Source organism: Nuphar pumila, chromosome 13 (genome assembly GCF_984573655.1).
Source record: "Nuphar pumila chromosome 13, dmNupPumi1.hap1.1, whole genome shotgun sequence".
Lineage (NCBI taxonomy): Eukaryota > Viridiplantae > Streptophyta > Magnoliopsida > Nymphaeales > Nymphaeaceae > Nuphar > Nuphar pumila.
This window is the reverse complement of record NC_143261.1, coordinates 46,967,604-46,991,593: the sequence shown is the minus strand read 5'-3', so window position 1 is coordinate 46,991,593 and position 23,990 is coordinate 46,967,604.

Below are 23,990 nucleotides of genomic sequence, written 5' to 3'. Positions count from 1 at the left end.
ATATTTCTTGATTTTCGTGCATAAATGTGTGTTTTTAGGGTTGGTTCATGTCTAGAATCATATTAGGGTGTTTCATGTTTGATTTTGTGTTTATTTCAATCATAAATCTCAAGTTTTTATCAAAATCTATTTCAGAAAACCCTGATTTCAAGGCCTAGTCTTGCTATCAGGGGTAATTTGGTCATTTGACCTCAATTTCGAAATTCTAAACCCTAATTTTCTCATTTCTAATAATGTTATATCATATTTGAGTTAATTTATCATTATTTGTATTTCAAAACTTGCATTTTACAAAATATCTTTCTGAAAACCCTGATTTCAAGGCCATAGTCTTGCTATCAGGGGTATTTTGGTCATTTTGACCCCAATTTCGAAATTTCAAATTCCATTTTCATATTCATTACATCTTATTTTATATTTTATTAATTTTATATAAGGGAATCATATGGGAAAAGGCTTATATCTAGCAAAATCCAACAATTTCCAGATATTACTGGATCAATCTAGAAAAGCCAACATATCTTCACTAATCCATTTTTCTAGTTTTGAAGGAACATTGAAGACTTTATTTTCCTTTATTTCATGTATTTAAATTTGATTAGTGATGTAAATTATAATTAATTTTGAAATAAGAATTTCAATTCCTGCATAGAATAGGATGCATTGCATATAGTTTTAAACTTTGATACATAACTGCTATGTATGCCAATTCATGCATATTTTTACCAATTCACTATGGTCTACACAAATGGCACGTGCACTAGCTCTTATGGAGTTGACAAACTTGGTGGAATTTGTATTTATGGCCATAGTCAGAATACGAATCATACCTAGATTTGTAATCTTCGTATTAGCCACATTCAGCCTACACTCTTAGGCTAACTTCAAAATGCACTGCATTTCTCAAAAATACAAAAGGATTTTCTCAATTCCTCAAAATCAAGTCTTTCAAGTCCATATTCATTCATTTCATTCATTTGCAAGTTCAAATTCCAAATCAAAAAAATTAGTTTTCTAAAAAAATTTCTAAGTCTTATTCAGAAATCAATTTTCTCAAAACTCAAAGTTTTCAAATGATATTTCAAGTATTTTTTAAAGTTCAAAATTCAGTTTTCCAATTTTTAGCTTTAATTTTAAAGTTTGAATTCAAAGAAATCAAGTTTTTTTCCAAGTTTAGAAATTTCTCATAAATCGATTTTCCTAAAAACACTTGAATTCTTCAGAAATCGATTTTCATTTTCCTCAGAAATATTCTCTCACTAAGTTCATGATTTTCCAAGTGTTATCTTTTCCAAGAATCTCCAAATCTTTTCCAATATTCAAATCAAACATCATGTTTTCAAATATGCATTTTCAGAAATTCATAGCACATGCCTGATTCTTTGTGCATTTAGGAAATAGAATATGATTTAGACAAGTTGAGCAAAGCTAAGCACACAATTGATCCTTGGTTCAATTACCCTTGGTAAAGGCGCCAGGAACAGTTGAACCTCGTACCGACAGGCGAGTCCCATTCTTCGGAATTATCCCGCATTTTAAAACGGAGGCGAGTTATTTTCAAAATCTTTTTCAAAGGTCAGTTTGACTTGCAAAAGTAAAAATTTTGCGATGATAACACATAAATATGTCCTTTAATCCCATTTATCATAGTCGGGCCAAACACATCGAAATAGATAAATATTTTATGAGACAAAAGGTAGAAGAGAAGGAGATTGACCCTGAATTTATACGGACTACTGATCAAGTGGCTGATATATTCACAAAAGGATTGACTAAAGACATGTTTTGGATGTTAAAAGGCAAGTTATTCATGGTTCAAAACCATGCACAACTTGAGGGAGGGTGAAAAGATGTATTTGGGTCTCGGGTCAGGGCCCAGACCCGAATATCGTAATCATGTGTTATAAACATGTGTTATACTAACTTATTAATGGCACATATGTAATTGTTTGTATTGTAAAAGGGTATTTTGGTACCCTAAACTCTTTGTATCACTAATAGCATATAATGAGAGGTTCAACAGCTGATTCCTGTATTGGGAATTAGTTTTTTTTTTTCAGCAGCTCCTTCTCTCTCTCTCTGTTCTTCACTCTCCACGCATGATGAAGCTCTTGGTTTTATGAAATCTAACAATCATATCCTCTCATTCATACTTGCACATTTGTTCGTAATGAACATTGCACCACGTACACATCATTATGGTTTCCTATTTTAAGAGTAGTTTCATCTTTTTACCCCACCATTGCGTAGTCATTTTATCCATATCTTTTTTGTTACAATTTCACATTCCATCGTGTTGAAGATGGAATTACGAATCACTTATTGTTATTTCACAATGGGTAGGTTTGTCTTTTTTCAAAGCACCATGTACTTTTACACTTGTATACATCAGCATCGTTTTATATTGTAGGGGTAGTTTTGTCTTTTTTCTCAAGCACCATTTAGCTTCATGTTTTCTCTCATTTCTTCTTGTCAAACTCAAACAATAGCCATCACCAACGAAATTGTTGAATACCAGACAATCTAATTTATACTTTTAGACTTGTTCTTGTTGAACACAATACAATATACACATAAGCAAGGTTTCCGATTTTAGGGATAGTTTTATCTTTTTACCCCATAATTCCGTAAATGTTCTATCCAAATCACTTTTGCCAAACTTTCAGATTTCATCGTGTTAAAAATATCATTACAAATAACTTATTATTGTATTATCACATAGTTTTAGGTTTGTCTTTTTATTCTGGCACCATGTAGCTTTCTTTTTTCTCTCATTTTCCATGGTCAAACTCAAACAATAGTCATCACCAATGTATATGTTGTTGAAGATCATATTTTCTCATTCATACTTTCATACTTGTTCTTGTTGAACATGATACCATCTACACATCGACATGGCTTCCTATTTTAGGGACAATTTTCTCTTTTTAACCCACAATTGTGTAGTCTGTCTATCCATACTTTTTGTGCCACACTTTTACATTCCATCGTGTTGAAGATGGCATATTGAATAATTTATTGTCGTTTTCTCACATATGGTTAGGTATGTCTTATAACCCTAGCACCATATAGATCTCTGTTTTCAATCATTTTGTTAGCTGAAACTCAAAAAATAGCCACACCAACGTACTTGTTAAACATGGCACCATGTACAAATCAATCAATTTTCTCAATTTAAGTATAGTTTTTGTAATGGGATATGCAGAAATACAAAGAGTGCTATAAGCACTTACAATGTCCTACAATGGACAAACAAAAGAGACAATAGCCAAGTCCACAAAGGGACAACACCAACACAAGCCTTTAAGAAGGCAACAATATAAAAAGCCTCTTATTGAAAAGAGAGAGAGCTCTCAAGAATGCATGCATACAAGGGGTTCACCCCTATTTATACAAGAGGGAGTGGAAGAAAAAGGAGGGCCAAGGACCTCAAAAGAAGAGCCTAAAAGGGGGCTCCCATGGAGTTGTTAGGAGCCCCCAACGGTCACATTTGTGACCGTTGGGGGCTCCAACGACTCTATGGTTGGAGCCCCTTTTGGTTCCTAAAAAATACAAAAAATAAAACAGAAAAATAAAAAATGAAATTACATTTTATCAAAAAATAAAAATAGTTGTTTTCTAAAACAACTATGTGAAATTACAAAAATACCCCTATCAGGTATTGATGTAGTATATATATATATATATATATATATATATATATGGAGTACATTTTAACAATTTTCTCTATTTATCCCACCATTTCATAGTTGTTCTATCCATATCTTTCTTAGTACACTTTTGCATTCCATCGTGTCAAAGATGGCATTTCAAATAACCCATTATTGTTTTTTCACAGTCATAGATTTATCTTAACGCCTTATTTTCCCTCATTTCGTACTGTCAAACTCAAATAATAGCCATCACTAATGTACATGTCGAACATCATATATTATAATTCATACATTCATGATTGTTATTGTTGAACATGGGACCATGCACACATCATCATCGTTTCCAATTTTAGTGAAAGTTTTTTTCTAACCATATCTTTCTTACCATACTTTTATATTCAATCGTGTGGAAGACGTTATTATGAATAACTTATTGTTGTTTTCTCATATACGGCTAGGTTTTCTTTTTTACCCCGACACCATGTATCACCTTATTTTCTCTAATTTCAACCGGTAAAACTCAATCAATAGTCATAACCATTATAAATGTGTTCTTGTTGAATGTAGCACCATGTACACACTAACACAGTTTCTTATTGCAGGAGTAGTTTTGTATTTTTAGCCCATATTCTGTTGTCATTCTATATATATCTTTCTTGTCATACTTTAACATTTCATCATGTTGAAGATATAATTAAGAATAACTTATTATTGCAAACTCAAATAGGGGTAGGTTTTGTCTTTTTACCCCAAGAACATGTAGCTTCATGTTTTCTATCATTTCGTCCAGTCAAATACAAACAATAGCCCTCACCAACATACTTGTTCAAATTCATGTTCTCTAATTCATACTTTCACACTTGTATTCATCAACATGGTTTCATATTATAAGGGTAGTTTTGTCTTTTTATCCTACCATTGTGTAGTCATTCTAAGAATATCTTTCTTGCCAAACTTTCAAATCTCATCGTGTTGAAGATATTATTATGAAAAACTTACAATTGTTTTATCACACAAAGGTAGGTTTGTCCTTTTATCCCAAGAAAATGTAGTTGCATGTTTTCTTTCATTTTGTTCTGTCAAACTCAGACAATAGTCATCACCAATATACGTGTTGTGCAACATCATATCCTCTTATTTATACTTTCACAATCATTCTTGTTTAACATGGCACGATGTACACATCAGCATGGTTTCCTATTTTAAGAGTAGTTTTAACTTTTTACCCCACCAATGCGTAGTCGTTTTATCCGTACCTTTCTTGCTACAATTTCACATCCCATCGTGATGAAGATAAAATTATGAATAACTTATTATTGTTATTTCACAATGGGTAGGTTTGTCTTTTTTCCCTAGCACCATGTAGCTCCATGTTTTCTCTCATTTTATCTTATCGAATTCAAGTTGTAGCCATCACCAGCGAAATTATTGAATATCATACATTATAATTCATACTTTCAGACTTGTTCTTGTTGAACACGGCAACATGATTTTCAATTTTAGGGATAGTTTGGTCTTTTTGCCACACTATTCCGAAGTTGTTATATCCAAATCTCTTTTGCCATACATTCACATTTTATAATTTCAAAAGGCATTACAAATAACTTATTAATGTTTTTTCACATAAACATAGGCTTATCTTTTTATCCTGACACTGTATAGCTCTCTTTTTCTCTTTTTTTATATGGTGAAACCGTTAAACTCAAACAATAGCCATCAACAACGTACTTGTTGAACATCATATCTTGTAATTCATACTTTCACACATGTATACATCAACATGGTTTCCTAATGTAGGGGTAGTTTTGTCTGTTTTTTCCTAGCACTATATAGCTTCATGTTTTCTCTCATTTTGTCATGTCAAACTTAAACAATAGCCATCACCAACGAAATTACTGAATATCATACATTCTAATTCATAATTTCAAACATGTTATTGTTGAACACGACACCATATACATATCAGCATGGTCTCCTATTTTAGGGTTAGTCATGTCTTTTTACCCAACTATTTCATAGTCGTTTTATGCAAACCTCTTTTGCCACACTTTCACATTTCATCATGTTAAAAATGACAATACAAATTACTTATTATTGTTTTCTCACATAGTTGTAGGTTTGTCTTTTTATCCCGGCACCATGTAGCTCCCATTTTTCTTTCATTTCGTATGGTTAAACTCAAATAATAGGCATCAGAAATGTACTTATTGTTGAACATTATGTATTATCATTCATACTTTCATACTTGTTCTTGGTGAACATGATATCATGTATACAAAATGTAGTTAGATGTTTTCTTTCATTTCACCTGCTCAAAATCAAACAATAGTCATCACCAATATATGTATTGTTGAACATTATATCCTCTCATTTATACTTTCACACTTGTTATTGTTCAACATGGCAGCTTGTACACATCTGCATGGTTTTCAATTTTAAGAGTACTTTCATCTTTTTACCCTACCATGGAGCAGTCGTTTTACCCATATCTTTTTTTGCTACAATTTCACATTCCATCGTTTTGAAGATGGAATTATGAATCACTTATTATCATTATTTCACCATGGGAAGGTTTATCATTTTTCCTTAGCACAACTCTATGTTTTCTCCCATTTTATCATTACAAAAGGCATTACAAACAACTTATTATTGTTTTTTCACATAGACGTAGGCTTGTCTTTTTATCTTGGCACCATATAGCTCTTTTTTTCTCTTATTTTGTATGGTGAAACCGTTAAACTCAAACAATAGCCATCACCAACGTACTTGTTGTTGAACATCATATATTGTAATTCATACTTTCACACTTGTATACATTAGCATGGTTTTCTATTGTAGGGGTAGTTTTGTCTGCTTTTCCCTAGCACTATGTAGCTCTAGGTTTTCTCTTATTTCGTCATGTCAAACTCAAACAATAGCCACCACCAACAAAATTGTTGAATATCATACATTATAACTCATACTTTTTGACTTGTTCTTGTTGAACACATCACCATATACACATCAGCATGGTTTTCTATTTTAGGGTAGTTTTGTCTTTTTACCCCACTATTTCGTAGCTCTATCCAAATCTTTTTTGTCACACTTTCGCATTCCATCATCTTCAAAATGGCATTACAAACAACTTATTATTGTTTTCTAATATAGTTGTAGGTTTTCCTTTTTATCCTGGCACCATGTAGCTCTTTTTTATCTCTCTTTTCCTATGGTCAAACTCAAAAAATAGCCATCACTTATGTACTTGTTGAACAACATTTCTTATCATTCATACTTTCATATTTGTTCTTGTTGAACATGATACTATGCACACATCGGCATGGTTTCTCATTTTAAGGATTGTTTTGTCTTTTTACCCCATAATGGTATAGTCAGTCTATCAATACTTTTCGTGTCATGCTTTCACATTCTATTGTATCAAAGATGGTATTATGAATAACTTATTATTGTTTTCTCACATATGGGTAGGTTTGTCTTTTTACCCCAGCACCATGTAGCTCCTTGTTTTATATCATTTTGTTAGGTCAAATTCAAACAATAGTCATCACCATCGTACTTGTTTTAACATCATATCTTTTTATTCATACTTTCATGGTTGTTCTAGTTGAACATGGTATCATGTACACATCAGCATAGTTTCATTTTTTACGAATAGTTTTTGTCTTTTTATCGCACCATTGTTTAGTCGTTCAATCCATATTTTTCTCGCTACACTTTCACATTCCATCATATTGGAGATGGAATTAGGAATAACTCATTATTGCAATCTAAAATGGGGGTCAGTTTTGTCTTTTGACCCCAACACCATATAGCTTCATGTTTTCTATTATTTCGTAAAGTCAAACTCAAATAATAGATGTTTTCTATCATTTGATCAAGTCAAACTCAAACAATAGTAATCACCAACGTACTTGTTGAACATCATATCTTATAATTCATACTTTCACACTTGTATAAATCAACATGGTATTTATTGCAGAGGTAGTTTTGCCTTTGTTTCTATGGCAACACATAGCTTCATGTTTTCTCTCATTTTGTCTTGTCGAATACAAACAAAAGTCATCACCAATAAAATTGTTATATCATACATTCGAATTCATACTTTCAGACCTGTTCTTCTTGAACAAATCACCATATCCACATCAGCATGGTTTCCAATTTTAGGGGTAGTTTTTTCTTTTTACCCCACTATTCCGTAATTGTTCTATCCAAATCTCTTTTGCCACACTTTCATATTTCATCGTGTTAAAAATGAAATTACAAATAACTTATTATTATTTTCTTATATAGTTGTAAGTTTGTATCTTTGTCCAGGCACTATGTAGCTCTCTTTTTTTTTTATTTCGTATGGTCAAACTCAAACAATAGCCATCACAAATGTCCTTCTTGTTGAACATTATGTCTTCTCATTCATACTTTCATACTTGTTCTTATTGAACATGATACCATCTATACATTAGCATGATTTCTTATTTTAGTGGTAGTTTTGTCTTTTTACAACACAATTACGCAGTCGGTCTATCCATACTTTTTGTGCCATATTTTCACATTCCATCGTGTTGAAAATGGCATTATAAATATTTTATTGTTGTTTACTCACATATGGGTAAGTATGTCCCTTAACCGTAGCACCATGTAGCTCCCTGTTTTCTATCATTTTGTTAAGTCAAACTCAAACAATAGTTATTCCTATCGTACTTGTTGTTGAACATCATATATTCTCATTCATACTTTCATAATTGTTTTATTTGAACATGGTACCATGTACACATTAGCATGGTTTCATATTTTACAAGTGGTCTTTGTCTTTTTACCTGACCAATGTGTAGTCGTTCTATCCATATCTTTCTTGCAACACTTTCACGTTCCATCGTGTTGAATATGGAATTAAGAATAACTTGTTATTGCTATCTTAAATACGGGTAGGTTTTGACTTTTTACCGTAACACCATGTAGATTCAAGTTTTCAATCGTTTGCTCAAGTCAAATTCAAACAATGGCCATCAACAATGTACTTGTTGATCATATCTTCTAATTCATAGTTTTACACTTGTATACATCAGCATGGTTTCCTATTGTTGGGTAGTTTTGTCTTTTTATCCTATCATTGTGTAGTTGTTCCATATCTTTCTTGCTACAACTTCACATCTCATCGTGTTGAAGATGGAATTATGAATAATTTATTAATGTTATTTCACAATGTGTAAGGTTGTCTTTTTTTTTAGCACCATATAGCTCCATGTTTTCTCTTATTTTGTCTTGTCGAACTCAAGCAATAGCCCTCACCAACGAAATTGTTGAATATCATACATTGTAATTCATACTTTCAGACTTGTTCTTGTGGAACACGACACCATATACACATAAGCATGGTTATCTATTTTATGGGTAGTTCTATCTCTTGACGCTAATATTTTGTAATCATTCTATCTAAACCATTTTTGCCACACTTTCACATTTAATCGTGTTAAAAATATCATTACAAATAACTTATTATTGTATTATCACATAGTTTTAGGTTTGTCTTTTTATTCTGGCACCATGTAGCTTTCTTTTTTCTCTCATTTTTCATGGTCAAACTCAAACAATAGTCATCACCAACGTACATGTTGTTGAAGATCATATTTTCTCATTCATATTTTCATACTTGTTCTTGTTGAACATGATACCATGTACACATCGGCATGGTTTCTTATTTTAGAAGTAAATTTGTCTTTTTACCCTAAAATTGTGTAGTTGGTCTATCCATACTTTTCGTGTCACTTTCACGTTCCACTGTATTGAAGATGCTATTATGAATAATTTATTATTGTTTTCTCACATATGGGTAGGTGTGTCTTTTTACCCCAACACCATGTAGCTCCCTATTTTCTATCATTTTGTTATGTCAACCTCAAGCAACAATCATCACCATCATACTTGCTGAATGTCATTTCTTCTCTTTAATTCTTTAACAATTGTTCTAATTGAATATGATACCATGTACGCATCATCATAGTTTCATATTTTACGAGTAGTTTTTGCCTTTTTACCCCACCATTGTGCAGTTATTCTATACATATCTTTCACGCTACACTTTCACATTCCATTGTGTTGAAGCTTGAATTAAGAATAACTTTTTATTGCTATCTTAAATAGGGGTAGGTTTTGTCTTTTTAAACCAACACCTTGTACATTCATGTTTTAAATTGTTTCATCAAGTCAAACTCAAACAATCGTCATCACTAACATACTTGTTGTTGAATATCATATCTTCTAATTCATACTTTCATACTTGTATACATCAGCATGGTTTCCTTTTGTAGGGATAGTTTTGTTTTTTTATCCTATCATTGCGTACTTGTTCTTCGAATATCTTTTTTTCCACACTTTTAAATCTCATCGTGTTGAAGATGCTATTATGATTAACTTATTATTGTTTTATCACATAGGGGTAGGTTTGTCCTTTTACCCCCCACAAAAAGCAGTCAGAGTAAAAAGATAAACCTATGACTATGTGAAAAAGCAATAATGGGTTATTTGAAATACCATCTTCAACTCGTTGGAATGTGAAAGTGTAGTAAGAAAGATATAGATAGAACGATTATGAAGTGGTGGGATAAATAAACAAAACTATCCCTAAAATGGGAAAACTGATTGATTTGTACATGTAGTTTTTTACCACACTTTTATATTTCATTGTATTAAAAATGGCATTACAAATAAATTATTATTGATTTTCTCTCATAGTTGTAGGTTTTTCTTTTTATCCTGACACCATATAACTCTCTTTTTTTTCATTTCGTATGTATATGTATGTCTTTTTACCGTAGAACCATGTAGCTCCATGTTTTTTATCATTTTTTTAGGTCAAACTCAAACAATAGTCATCACCATCCCACTTATTGAACATCATATTTTCTCATTCTTTCTTTCACAATTGTTCTAGTTGAACATGGTACCATGTTGACATTAGCATGGTTTCATATTATACGAGTAGTTTTTGTCTTTTTACCCCACTATTGTTTAGTCATTTTATCAATATCTTTCTCACTACACTTTAACATTCTATCTTTTTGAAGATAAAATTAAAAATAACTTACTATTGCAATATCAAATAAGGGTAGGTTTTGTCTTTTTACCCAACACCATGTAGCTTCGTGTTTTCTATCAATTCTTCAAGTCAAAATCAAACAATAGCCATCACCAATGTGCTTGGTTTTTAAAATTATATCTTCTCATTCACACTTATATATAGTTTCCTATTTAATGAGTAGTTTTGTCTTTTTTTTTGGTACCATGTAGCTCTATATTTTCTCTTATTTCGTCTTGTCAAACTCAAACAATAACCATCACCTACGTGTTCAACAAAAACAAGACAGAAAGTATGAATTATAATGTATGGTATTCAACAATTTCATTGGTGATGGCTATTGTTTGAATTCGACAAGACGAAATGAGAGAAAACATGGAGCTATATGGTACCGAGAAAAAAAAACAACTACCCCTTGAATAGAAAACCATATATAAGTATGAAAGTGTGAATTAAAAGATATAATGTTAAAAAACAAGTACATTGGTGATGTCTATTGTTTAATTTTGAATCGACGAAATGATAGAAAACACGAAGATACATGGTGTTGGATAAAAAGACAAAACCTACCCTTATTTGATATTGCAATAGTAAGTTATTTCTAATTTCATCTTCAAAAAGATAGAATGATAAAGTGTAACGAGAAAGATATCAATAAAACGACTAAACAATAGCGGGATAAAAAGACAAAAACTACTCGTATAATATGAACTCATGCTAATGTCAACATGGTACCATGTTCAACAAGAATAATTGTGAAGAAAGAATGAGAAGATATGATGTTCAATAAGTAGGATGGTGATGGCTATTGTTTGAGTTTGACCTAACAAAATGATAGAAAACAGGGAGCTACATGGTTCTATGATAAAAAGGCATACCTACTCATACGAAATGAAAAAAAAGAAAGATATATGGTGTCGGGATAAAAAGACAAACCTACAACTATGAGAGAAAATAAATAATAAGTTATTTGTAATGTCATTTTTAACATAATGAAATATGAAAATGTGGCAAAAGACATGTACAAATCAATCAATTTTCCCATTTTTGTTGTAGTTTTGTTTATTTATCCCACCATTGCGTAATCGTTCAATCTATATCTTTCTTACTACACTTTCACATTCCAACTAATTGAAGATGACATTTCAAATAACCCATTATTGTTTTTTCACATAGTCATAGGTTTATCTTTTTACTCTAACACTTTGTAGCTCCCTACTTTTTCTTATTTCGTATTGTCAAACTGAAATAATAGCCATCACTAACGTACCTATTGACCACCATATATTTTAATCCATACTTTCACATTTATTATTGTTGAATATGGTACCATATATACATTATCATGGTTTCCAATTTTAGGGAAAGTTTATTTTGAACCCACAATTGTTTAGATATTCTAACCACACTTTAATATTTCATCAGTTTGATGATGTTATTATGAAAAACTTATTGTTGTTTTCTCGTATACGGGTAGGTTTTTCTATTTACCCCGACACCATGTAGCTCATTATTTTCTCTCACTTCAACATGTCAAACTCAAACAATAGTCATCACCAATGTTCTTGTTGAATATATCACAATATACACACCAACATGGTTTCCTATTTCAAGCATAGTTTTATATTTTTGGCTCATATTTCGTTGTCATTCTATATATATCTTGCTTGCCAAACTTTCACATTTCATCATGTTGAAGATGGAATTAAGAATAACTTATTATTGCTTTCCCAAATAGGGGTACGTTTTGTCTTTTTACCCCAACATCATGTAACTTTATATTTTCTATCATTTTGTCTAGTCAAACACAAACAATAGCCATAACCAACGTACTTCTTGTTCAAAATCATATCTTCTAATTCATACTTTCACACTTGCATACATCAACATAGTTTGATATCGTAAGGATAGTTTTGTCTTTTCATCCTACCATTATGTAGTCGTTATAAGAATATCTTTCTTGCCAGACTTTGAAATCTTATCGTGTTGAAGATGTTATTATGAATAACGTATTATTGTTTTATCACTGTAAACATCCCAAACTTTTAATCACCTTCCCCAACATTTTCAAGCAATCTGTCTTCCAAAATTTTTGGAGAGCAAAATGGTCAATTTCTGAGCTTGAATCTTGCAAAAAGCCCAAATTTTGCCCATAATTCTCAAATTTTCTCTATTTTGGCCCAAAATTCACCTCCAATCGTGAAATTTCAAAGTCCTACTCATATCAGGAGATTGAAGTCTCCAATGCTCCATTCAGTATATAATTCCCCGAGACATGTCATTGCACGTCATCACATGAGCATTTCATATCATTTCACTGCACAACATGTCATCTCGAGATCCAGAACTCTTGATTTTCAAAACTGTCAATCCATATTCGGATTTTAACTCTTTCAAAATTGATTTCAAATCCCTGGGTTTTCAAAATTGCCAATTTCTCTCATTTTAACCCCAGGTCCCCGGATTGCAAAAAAAGTTTTCTCAGGAAAATGATCTGGATAGTTTTCAATTTGGATTTTCAAATTTTATCAAATGGATCGGCTGTGCCAAAAGAAGGGGATGAAGCTTTGGACTTTAAATTTCTATTTTCTTTGCAAAAAGACTTTGAATTTATTTATAAAATCTCTCCATTTTACTATTTTGCCTTGAAGGGAATAAAATATATTTTGGTGCTTTTATAGAGTTTAAAATGAAATTAACTCTCAATATATCCTGACTATGGCCATTGATATATATCTTGAGTTAATTTTAAGTTAAACCCTGATAAAAGAAGAAAATATTTGAAAATATGATGATTTTTGAAAAGAGACCCAGTGTGGATCCAGTGTTATTCCATAAAAGATGAAAACCATAAGTTTTGTTCACACCTTGACTATGGCCATTGATGTAAATCATCAACTTAGGATTTAATCACCTTTTATTAGAATGGTGCATGTGACATTCGTGTTCCTATTCATGAATTTTTGAAATAAAAGAGAAAATATCACGAAACAGGCAATTCTAGAAGATATGTATGCTCATACATTCTGATTTAATGTAGGAAATGTAAATTTTCTCATTGATCTGGCTATTACAATTATCGAACTGGAATGTGAAATGATGTAATCTAGGAGAGAAAATCAACATTTTCATATATCCCTGCAAAACAATTTAGCCACAAAGCAAGATATCCGACATGAAAGAAATGTTAAATTGGAACTAAAATGGACATACTGATGAAGGGAGGCATATATGATGTATTAATCAAATGAGAAAATGAGTTTAAAATGCATATGAGATGGAGATATAAGCGAACATGGACCAATTGTGAACATGAAGTACATGAACTGATTTAGCATATATACACACTAGAATTATGGTATAAATTTGATGAGAAGGTTAAATACATGTTCCATCGGGGTTATGAGATATGCTATATGATATACCTATGCATAAAGTGAAGCAATGCATTAATGTACATGGGAATTAGATAATGAAATGAGCATATGCAAGTAGCAAGCATTATGTACAAATGTGGACAACATTTGTGAAGGAACTGCCATCATTGGATGACATGGCTAAGAATGCACTTAATGGAGGTACAACAACTTTTGCAAGTATTATGAAGGGAGATAGTGCTTACAGAGGTTCAGAGAACACGATGGAGGTGTTTGTTGTAGGTGATATCAGGTGGGTTATGCAGAAAATAGTGAAGTGGAATAAAGAGGCTGTGGAGTTAGTGTGGATATATGGAGGAGACAGTAGCAAAGTGTTGCTACAAGGTGAAGGAAGTGTTGTTGTTGTGCAAAAGGGGAAATTGGTAACAGACTAGCAGTACAAACTGATTTATGCCTTTGAGAAGACACAGGTCCAAAATTCAGTCAAAGTTATCTCTTGACATCATACATCCAGACAGAAGGCTTTCTATAAAGTTACATAATTCTAGGATTTACAACCAACATATTTTGGCCGCAAATAAGTAAGATAGCTCACACCTTAAACAAAATAGTTCTTTATGTGACAGGCTAAACCATCATGACATTAATCCACAAAAGAGAAGAATGATATATGAGCATGCCAGAAGAAAAAAAAAGACAAACTGACTAGACTGCACATAGACAAGCTGCTAAATGTATGTACTCAGATTAAATGGCACTATAGGACAAAGCATGCTAAATGTATATATTTAGATTACAAGCTGCAAATGGAAAAAAAAAATTAAAGTCATCTGGAAGAAGCAGCCACTTACCTCCTCCTTTGCAAGGACCAAGGGTGAAGCATCTGGAAGAATTAATGGCCAAACAACCGGTCTGGGCTAGGGTAACATGCTCAATGAGGCACAAATTGTATATGCTTGAAAATGGTCACCAATGGGCATTCAAGTCAGCCAAAGTTAACGGTAACTAACGGAACTGAGACCAAGACATTCAAACTCTTGACAGACAATGTGTAGCATTTCAGCCAGTTGGAACAAGTGTGAAGTCCCTACATCTTAAGTACCAGGGACACTTAGAGACACATATATCAGTGGTAATTTGATGGTATAACAGCTATATCAGCCACAAATTTAGCATTTTTTTTTAGTGGTGAGAACATGCTGCCCTATGTGGGTGCTATAAAATGCTATGCTAGGTGAGGTTACAGGAATACATTGAAAAGGGGAAGTATGAGAATAATACATGAAAAGGATCAAACAACTGCAACCACTATAAATTAGACCAAGTTTCTCAATAGAATCAGAAGCATATCCAATCAGGAGATCAATAAACTATCTACCTGTCTTATATATATATATGTGTGTGTGTGTGTGTGTGTGTGTGTGTGTGTGTGTGTGTGTGTGATGTATTACAGGTGATATGGATTATGAATATGAAAGCAACATGTAATATGGTGCATATGCTATGAGATGGGTAATGAAGGTGAGTGTGAAAAGGTGTTATAGTACATACAATAATGTAACAATGCTAAAATAAATGTATTGCAGGATGGCATGCATTGAGGCAGCATTGGAGGATGATGCAGTGGGTAATGACAGGAGAAGAATGGGCCTTTGTGCCATGAGCTTGTGTTCGTTAACTTGATCCAAGACTGGAACCATTAAAAAAAGAAGAATTCAAACCATCTTTAGATGAACCAAAAGAAGAGAAAAACTCTCATAGATGTTAAACTTTTATTTATAGAGAATCAATACGGTAATGTTAGCAGGTTTATTTTATATCAAAGACAACATTTAAAGATTACAGGAAAATAAGTACTGACCTTGAGCAAGATAGACAATATATACACATCAAAAGTCAAGAGCTTATCCCCAGGCATTACAGGTGACTAGGGGTCATGAGGTGATGGTTTAACACCAGCTCAGCTCTTTCGAATGGTGGTTTTAAGATGGCTTGCAAAAATCTGATAAAAAAAAAACCCTGTTAGTTGTGATCTTTAGGAGGCAAGAATTTGAACTGCAGGTGGTTAATGTGCTAATTATTTTTCCAAATGACGTCCCACAAGCTGTGGTTTTCAAGTATGACACGCATCAACTGATTCAACACTTTATGGGTATTGAACATCAGAGGAACGTCAGCAGACATATTGGTATATATGAAAATTCCCAACATGGTCAGCAACACCATCAGCACATTGATGTCCAAATTCCCAACATTGAAAATTCCCAACATGGAACATCAATTAAACCGTCTTCTACATTGAGGTCTAAATTTTGCAAATTCCCATTGAACTCTTCAGCAGCTCCATCAATAGCATGGTCAGTGGAAACGCCAGAACGATCACCAACATAACTGGCAACCTTCAAGGAATTTTTTTTTGTCTTCCACACCTGTACCCCAGCATTTGATGAAGCAATCAACAACTTTCCCTGATCTTATGAGGGTATTTTCTATTCGCCTTGTTGCTCGATATTTTCAAACAATATACTCGTATATCATCACAAACAATGGGATCTATAAAGGTCCTGCTATTGTCTATCTCATCAAACATAACCAAGATCACGCTACCCATCTGAATGACCAGCGCATACCGAGGAAGAGTACTGTAGTTATAGAGCCTCTTAATGATAATCCTGCAATAGACAAGCATGTTGACAATCCATAAAGAAAGAACGAACTCCCCAAAATTATCAGACCAAAGTTCAGCCAATGAAGAATCTTGGGATTAATAAGTCACTTCATCGATTAGGCAAAAATGGAAGCCAAACATACTCTAGGGAAATCAGTAAACAAATGGTACAGGTCATCCCTAAATGAACTTCATGACCAAACATGATAAGAATTATGATACACTTACAAACACGCAGACATAAAGTGCTATCTCAAATATATTCTGAAATAATATAAAATGAATAAGATCGAGAACAAAGTTAGGTGGTTTGAACCAGAAGTGATCATCAGATGATTTCGCTGAAGGTATTCCATTCTACCTCTTTTGCCAACTAACTAATCATGTGTTCCAACCTTACACCAACAACAGCAAAAAGCAGGATGAATGACGCTTCCCAATCACAAACTGCAGCAGCTAGATCTCAGGAAAGACAAACTGGGCAAAATGATTCAGTAAATTCACATCGCCATTTGCAGAAATATAAGTTCAGAAAAAAATGAGTTATCAATTCTCGATTTCAGACTGCAAAAATGTGAAAATGCATAATCAAGGACGATATTCTGGAATGTAAATAGAGAAGGACGAAAAACAATGAACAGAAAAGAAGAATAAGAAGAAAGTGATGCTATGAATTAAAAAAAAAATAAATCTGAAGAAATTTATATTTACACAGACAAAGTAAATTGGAATAGATGAATTGTGAAACTGAAAACAAAATGTTGGAACCACTAGTTCCATTGATATTGCATGAATGGAGGGGTTGATATTGTTATGGACAACTCAACTCCTCCATAGTGCGTTGATGGGGCTTGAATCCAGAAAACAAAGGAGACATCAAAATTTATGAAGGTGTCATAGATGTAACTCTCAAAACTGAATTAAAATGTAAAACACGACATCGAGAAGTAAAACAAAGAATCAAAAGCATGGGAATCACCTAGGATTATAAAGATAACGATAAATTCATAATACAATATTAAAGAAAACATAAAAGAATGATGATGATAATAAAATAAAAAATGTAGAAGATGAATCTGGAATATAACAGCAGAGAGAAGAAGAAAAAGAAGCTGTCGGGGCGAAAAACGATCAATTGAGAGATGGATTTCAGGATGGCAGAGGGGAAGAGGGAGAGTGTTATCATCGCAAAATTTTAACTTTTGCAAATCAAACTGACCTTTGAAAAAGATTTTTTTGAAAATAACTCGCCTCCGTTCTTAAAATGCGGGAAAATTCCGTAGAATGGGACTCGCCTGTCGGTACGAGGTTCAACCGTTCCTGCCACCTTTAACAGGGGTAATTGAACCAAGGATCAATCTTATGCTCTACCCTATTCAACTTGTCTAAATCATATTCTAATTTCTAAATGCACATAGAATCAGGCATGTGCTATGAATTTTCAGAAAAATGCACATTTGAAAACATGATGTTTGTTTTGAATGATTGAAATATAAAATGTAAATCTTGGAAAATCGTGAATTGGGATTTCAAATATACTTCTGAAAGAAATAAAAATCAATTTTGAGGAATCCTTGACATTTGGTGAAAATTGATTCTGAGAGACTTGGTTTCTCTGAATTCAAACTTGGAAATTGAAATTCTAACTTAGAAAATTTGAATTTGGAACTTGGGAAATACTTGAAATATCCTTTGAAATTCAATGTCTTTGGGAAAATCGATTTTGCTATAAGACTTAGGAGATTTTGAGGAATTCAATCTCCTTGACTTGGATTTTGAATTGGAGTTGACAAATGCATGAAATGAATGAATATGGATTTGAGGAATTGAGAAATACTTTTTGTATTTTTGAGAAATGCAGTGCATTTTGAAGTTAGCCTAAGAGTGTAGGCTGAATGTGGCTAATGTGAAGATTATAAATCTGAGTATCATTCGTATTCTGACTATGGCCATAAATACAAATTCCACCAAGTTTATAAACTTCATAGAAGCTAGTGCATGTGCCATTCGTGTAGACCATGGTGAATTTGTAAAAATATGCATGAATCATCATCCATCACACATTAACATTATAAAAATAAACTATATGCAATGCAACCTAATCTATACAGGAAATGTAAATTCTTATTCCAAAGTTTAATTACAAATTACATCACTATTGAAATTTAAATACATGAAAAATAAAGTCTTCAATGTACCTGCAAAACTAGAAAACTTGTTAATGAATATATGTTGGCTTTTCTAGATTTATCCAACAATATCAGGAAATTGTTGGATTTTGCTAGATATAAGCCTTTTCCATGATTCCCTTAAATCAAAATTGATAAAGTATGAAATAAATAATAAAGGTAAAATATGAAATTTCGAAATTGGGGTCAAAATGAACAAAATACCCCTAATAACAAGACTATGGCCTTGAAATTAGGGTTTTTAGAAATATATTTGGTAAAATGCAAGTTTTGAAATACAAATGAGAATAAATCAAACTAAATATGCTATGACATGATTAAAAATATGAAAATTAGGGTTAGGGATTTCGAAATTTAGGTTAAATGACCAAATTGCCCCCGATAGCAAGACTATGGCCTTGAAATCAGGGTTTTTAAAAAGAGATTTTGGTAAAAACTTAGGTTTTATGCACTAAATGAAATCAAATGAGCACAAAATTAAACCTAAAGTATCCTAAGATGCTTATGAACATAATAAACCCTAAAACCATCTGCTTATACACAAAAAACCAATAATATCACAAATTTTGTGATTTTTGCAGTGTTTTTGGATCTTTCAGGAACCCGGTTTTGCAATTTGCTTAATTCAGCCATCAAATGGATCCCAAAATCCATAAAAATTGGTACCTGCACTTTTTATAACCCTAATGTTGAATTAGAATTATAAAAATAATTTTTTGACATTAAATTAATCCGAAAATTGCATTAAACCCTAAAAATATGCTATTTTTGACCTAATTCACCAACCAGTCTCAGTCCAAGACCTGAACCAGGGGTCAAATCTCCATGGAAATTTATGAAATTTTACAGAGACTAACTATGAAGGAAAACAGAGATTTACCAATTTACAGATCGGGAAAAGAATCTCCGGTTAGGGAGAAACCCTTCCGGCAATCTGAGCTAAAATATATCACTCTTAACAGGGATTAAAACAGCTATTCCAGATTGAAAATACAGACATAAATATAAAACCTAAACAAAAATCTCTGAAATTTTAGTGGTAAACAGTAGACAGAAAAATAACAATACTCACTTTTTACAGATCTAAAATCGGATCTGTGGTTTGGGATTTATGACTAATACAAGTCTGATTAGGGTTTTGGTAAACCCTAACGAGTTTTAAAATTAAAAACAGGTTCTCTGAAAAGGGAAAAATACCAAACAGTAATCAAAAAATCCGAAAATTTCACAGTAGATAGATCTATTCAATGTGAATCCATATCACTTTACATATCTAAAATCGGATACAAGATGAGAGAAATATCATCACAGCAAGTTACCTTCTTGATTTTAACCACGATTTTAAAGCTTTAAAACCCCGATTTGATGTCTGATTTTTTTTGACAGGGTTCCCGAGATCCAAAACCTCTTATTTTTCTACAGTAACTCAATAACTCATGCATTCATCACATATAAAAAAAATCAGAAATAAACAATGAGTACTTCAATCCGAAATAACATTATCTTTACTGTTCTAAACCTAAAACACACAGAAATTTAAGAAACTTGAAAAACCATGCATTAACTAATGTAAATAAATAAAATAAACCATAAAACAGTAAATAAAACTTATTTATATGCTATAGAACGTAAAACAAACATGAATAAACCATGAAAATAAATTAAAAACAGGGAATCAATGGCTGGAATTTGATATCACCTTTAAAACATAGATTTAACCCATTAAAAAGGGTAAATCATATATTTTATTGGTTAATAATGCAAAGAATCATATTAAAATCAATTCTAATGGATTAAAATCTCTGTAAATCATCCAAAACAGGGTTAGATCACCTTCTTGGATTGTTCTTGCTGATTCTTGATGGTTCTTGAGGTTGAATCCATGGTTTAATCCATGAAGGGGATGACACCAATGGCTAAAATTGATTTAAAACATGAAAAAGTATTAAATAAAACTAAAAATATTACCTTGGTGCTTGCAGTTGCAATGGAGGAGGGTGGAGGTGCTGGAGAGGAGAGAGAAGCTCCAAGATTTGCTCCCAAGGTGGCTGGAAAAATCGTCCCCCCTATGGGGGCCTTTTATAACCATTTTTTAGGTTTTAAAAATTAGCAATTTTGAAATTTTTGGACTTCTAAAGGGGGGGCGATTTTGGGGTGGAGTTACCTAACTACCCCTAGTCTAAATTATCCTAAATAATGCCTAATTAACCCCTAGCTAATCCTAAAAAATCCCTAAATGTGGTGCCACTTGGCATTTTCTCACATTGGGTTTTTAAAACTCCTTTAAAAACCTTTAAAAATACTAGTTTTAAAAACTAACTTTCAAAAATGAGTTTTTCAAAATGGTTTTGACTCTTCTAAACCTCTAACACTAACCAAGACATCAACTAACCCTAGTCTAGCCCTGACTGACTCGAATATGGCACCACCCCGAGTGGGCCCTACTTGAGTTTTTCAAAAAAAACGATTTTAAAACTTGAAATTGAAGGAGTTTTCAAAAGGATCTTCAAAAGTAATCTTAAAGTTAGGATTTTTGAAATGGCATAAGGTTCTAACTGAGTTAGAATTCCTCTGGATATGGTGCCAACTGAGCGGGCCCACATCGAATTTTGAACATTTTTGAAATAAACACTGAAAATGGCTTTGAAAAAGGGTTAAAATTGACATTTGAAATTCAAGATCTTTGAAAATAGGGTCTCAAGCGAACTGGAACTCCGGGTTAGAGTCCTGAACTCTTAGGACTCTGAGATTTTAGATTTTAAAAGCCAAATGAAAGAATTTTCAAAAGATTTTATCAAGAAATGATGAAATAAGTTAGAAAACACAGTCAGGGTTAGACTCCTAACTCGACCGAACTCTAAAATAGAGTCCTGAACTAACTGGACTCTGTAAAATGACCTAAATTTTGAAAGCAAACGGAAAAGATTGAAAATGGAAGTAAAACAGACTTAAAAATAGACTCCTGACTGGATTAGGACTATGAGACAGAGTCCTGATCGAACTAAAACTTTCAAAATTTTGAGAAATTTAATGAATAGAGAAATTCAGAAGCGACACCATCTAAATGGGTCTCATCTGTGAATTGAAATCGATTAAAGTTTGAATTTGAAAGGAATCCAGATTGTTTTCTGAGAAAATATTTCGAAATATAAAGTCCTGGGGTTGGAAAATAACAAAGTATTGAATAAAAACCCAGGTTTTGAAATTGATTTTGAAATAAAGCTTTAAAATTCAAATCTGGATTGAATGTTTTGAAATAGGAGTGCTGGATCTCGAAAATGATATGCAATGTCATACAATGCTATGCAGAATACGTGCAATGACATGCAATGATCTGTAATGACTTATGAAATGGACAAACACTGGATGAAAGTAAAAATTTGGGGTGTTTACAGATGCCCCTCTTTGCTGCTAAGCCGGTTGAAAGCCGAGCTTAGTGGCAAAGAAAACACACCAAATTTGGACTATAAAAATGCCCCAGTTAGATGAATCTGACTGGGTATGAAAGAATTAGTTCAAATGATGATGATAGATATGAAATGAAGAATAAGGAGAAAATTTTATTTCAAAAAGAAGTGAGATTCAGGTTTTGCCCTTAACCTGGATGGGACAGGAAATACCTCGTATGGAACGAAGCTCAGGCTTAACCCTTAACCTGAAAGGGGATGATAAATGAAATACCTCATCAGAATGAGGCTCAGGTTTAACCCCTTGACCTGAAAGGGGACGATACCTCGTGGAAAAACGAGGCTCAGGCTTAACCCTTAACCTGAAAGGGGACGATACCTCATGGAAAAACGAGGCTCAGGCTTAACCCTTAACCTGAAAGGGGACGATACCTCGTGGAAAAACGAGGCTCAGGCTTAACCCTTAACCTGAAAGGGGACGATATACGGAATCCTCAAATGAAGAAACCATGATGGGACCTTCGAATTCTGCACAATAAATCCGAGAGGGGTTTGCAAAAGGAAGAAAGGGGGTTCCCTAAAGCTTGAAAAGGGATTGATCTTGGACGTCTCATTGCTAAGACTGAATGGATTTTAAGACAGATGACCTTTTGCGGAAAATTCAGGTTTAACCCTTAACCTGAACTGTCTATGGTGGGACAGTGGGGAGCACAGGGAAGTGTGCGAATCTGAGAGCCCAGGCACTCAGATCAAAACAAGAAGGGAAGGATCTTGGACAACTCCCATCATCCTATCCTAAAAGGGATAACAACAACGCCTGAATACATCAAAATAAACATCAAGTTCTCACTTCATGTCAGGATAACTTAAAAGATTGCCAATAAGATAAAAAAATATATTATAATTGATTCAAGAATGATAAGCACATATATATATGAATAATATTCCCTCTTGTCTACCTGAAGTATTACCTCTGACTGGACTTAACTCCGTAGAATCAAGATTCGAATTCGAATATCATTGCCATTGACTTTCTCTCAAGGAAGCTATCAATTTCCTTGATATGGGCGGAAAAGAATACATTCTTGATATTGCGAAAGCTATTGGTGAAAGAATATTGATAAAAGAATTTCACAAAATTAAAGAAGATTCTTGATAGATTCGGCAGTCTGATATCCTGGGATTCTCTTCTCATGATGATCTTTCTGCACTCTCTTTTTGACAGAATTGGAGCTCTCTTGGATTTTTCGGGAATTACATCATCCTTCATTTTGGAGATGTCCTGACTTGTCTCTCTCTTTTTTTTTTTTTGGGAAGGGTACGTCACAAACTCCTTCATCTCAGAGATGTTCCGATCCTTCTTCTCTCTCAGGGATTATATTGACGGTTATTAACTCTTTGGTTGGAAGTCTCTTGATGATAGCGGAAATTAAAGATCTTTTAGGGTTTGTCGGTAGATCCATCACACTCGCCTTCATCTCGACGGTGATCTGGACTTTCCCTGGAAGGATCCGTCACAAACTCCGTCATCTTGGAGATGATCCAAATCTTCTTTGGCCCCGGGGGTCGACTCGCTTAATTCGCCTTCATCTTGACGACAATTGAGAGATCCCTTTTGCAGATATTT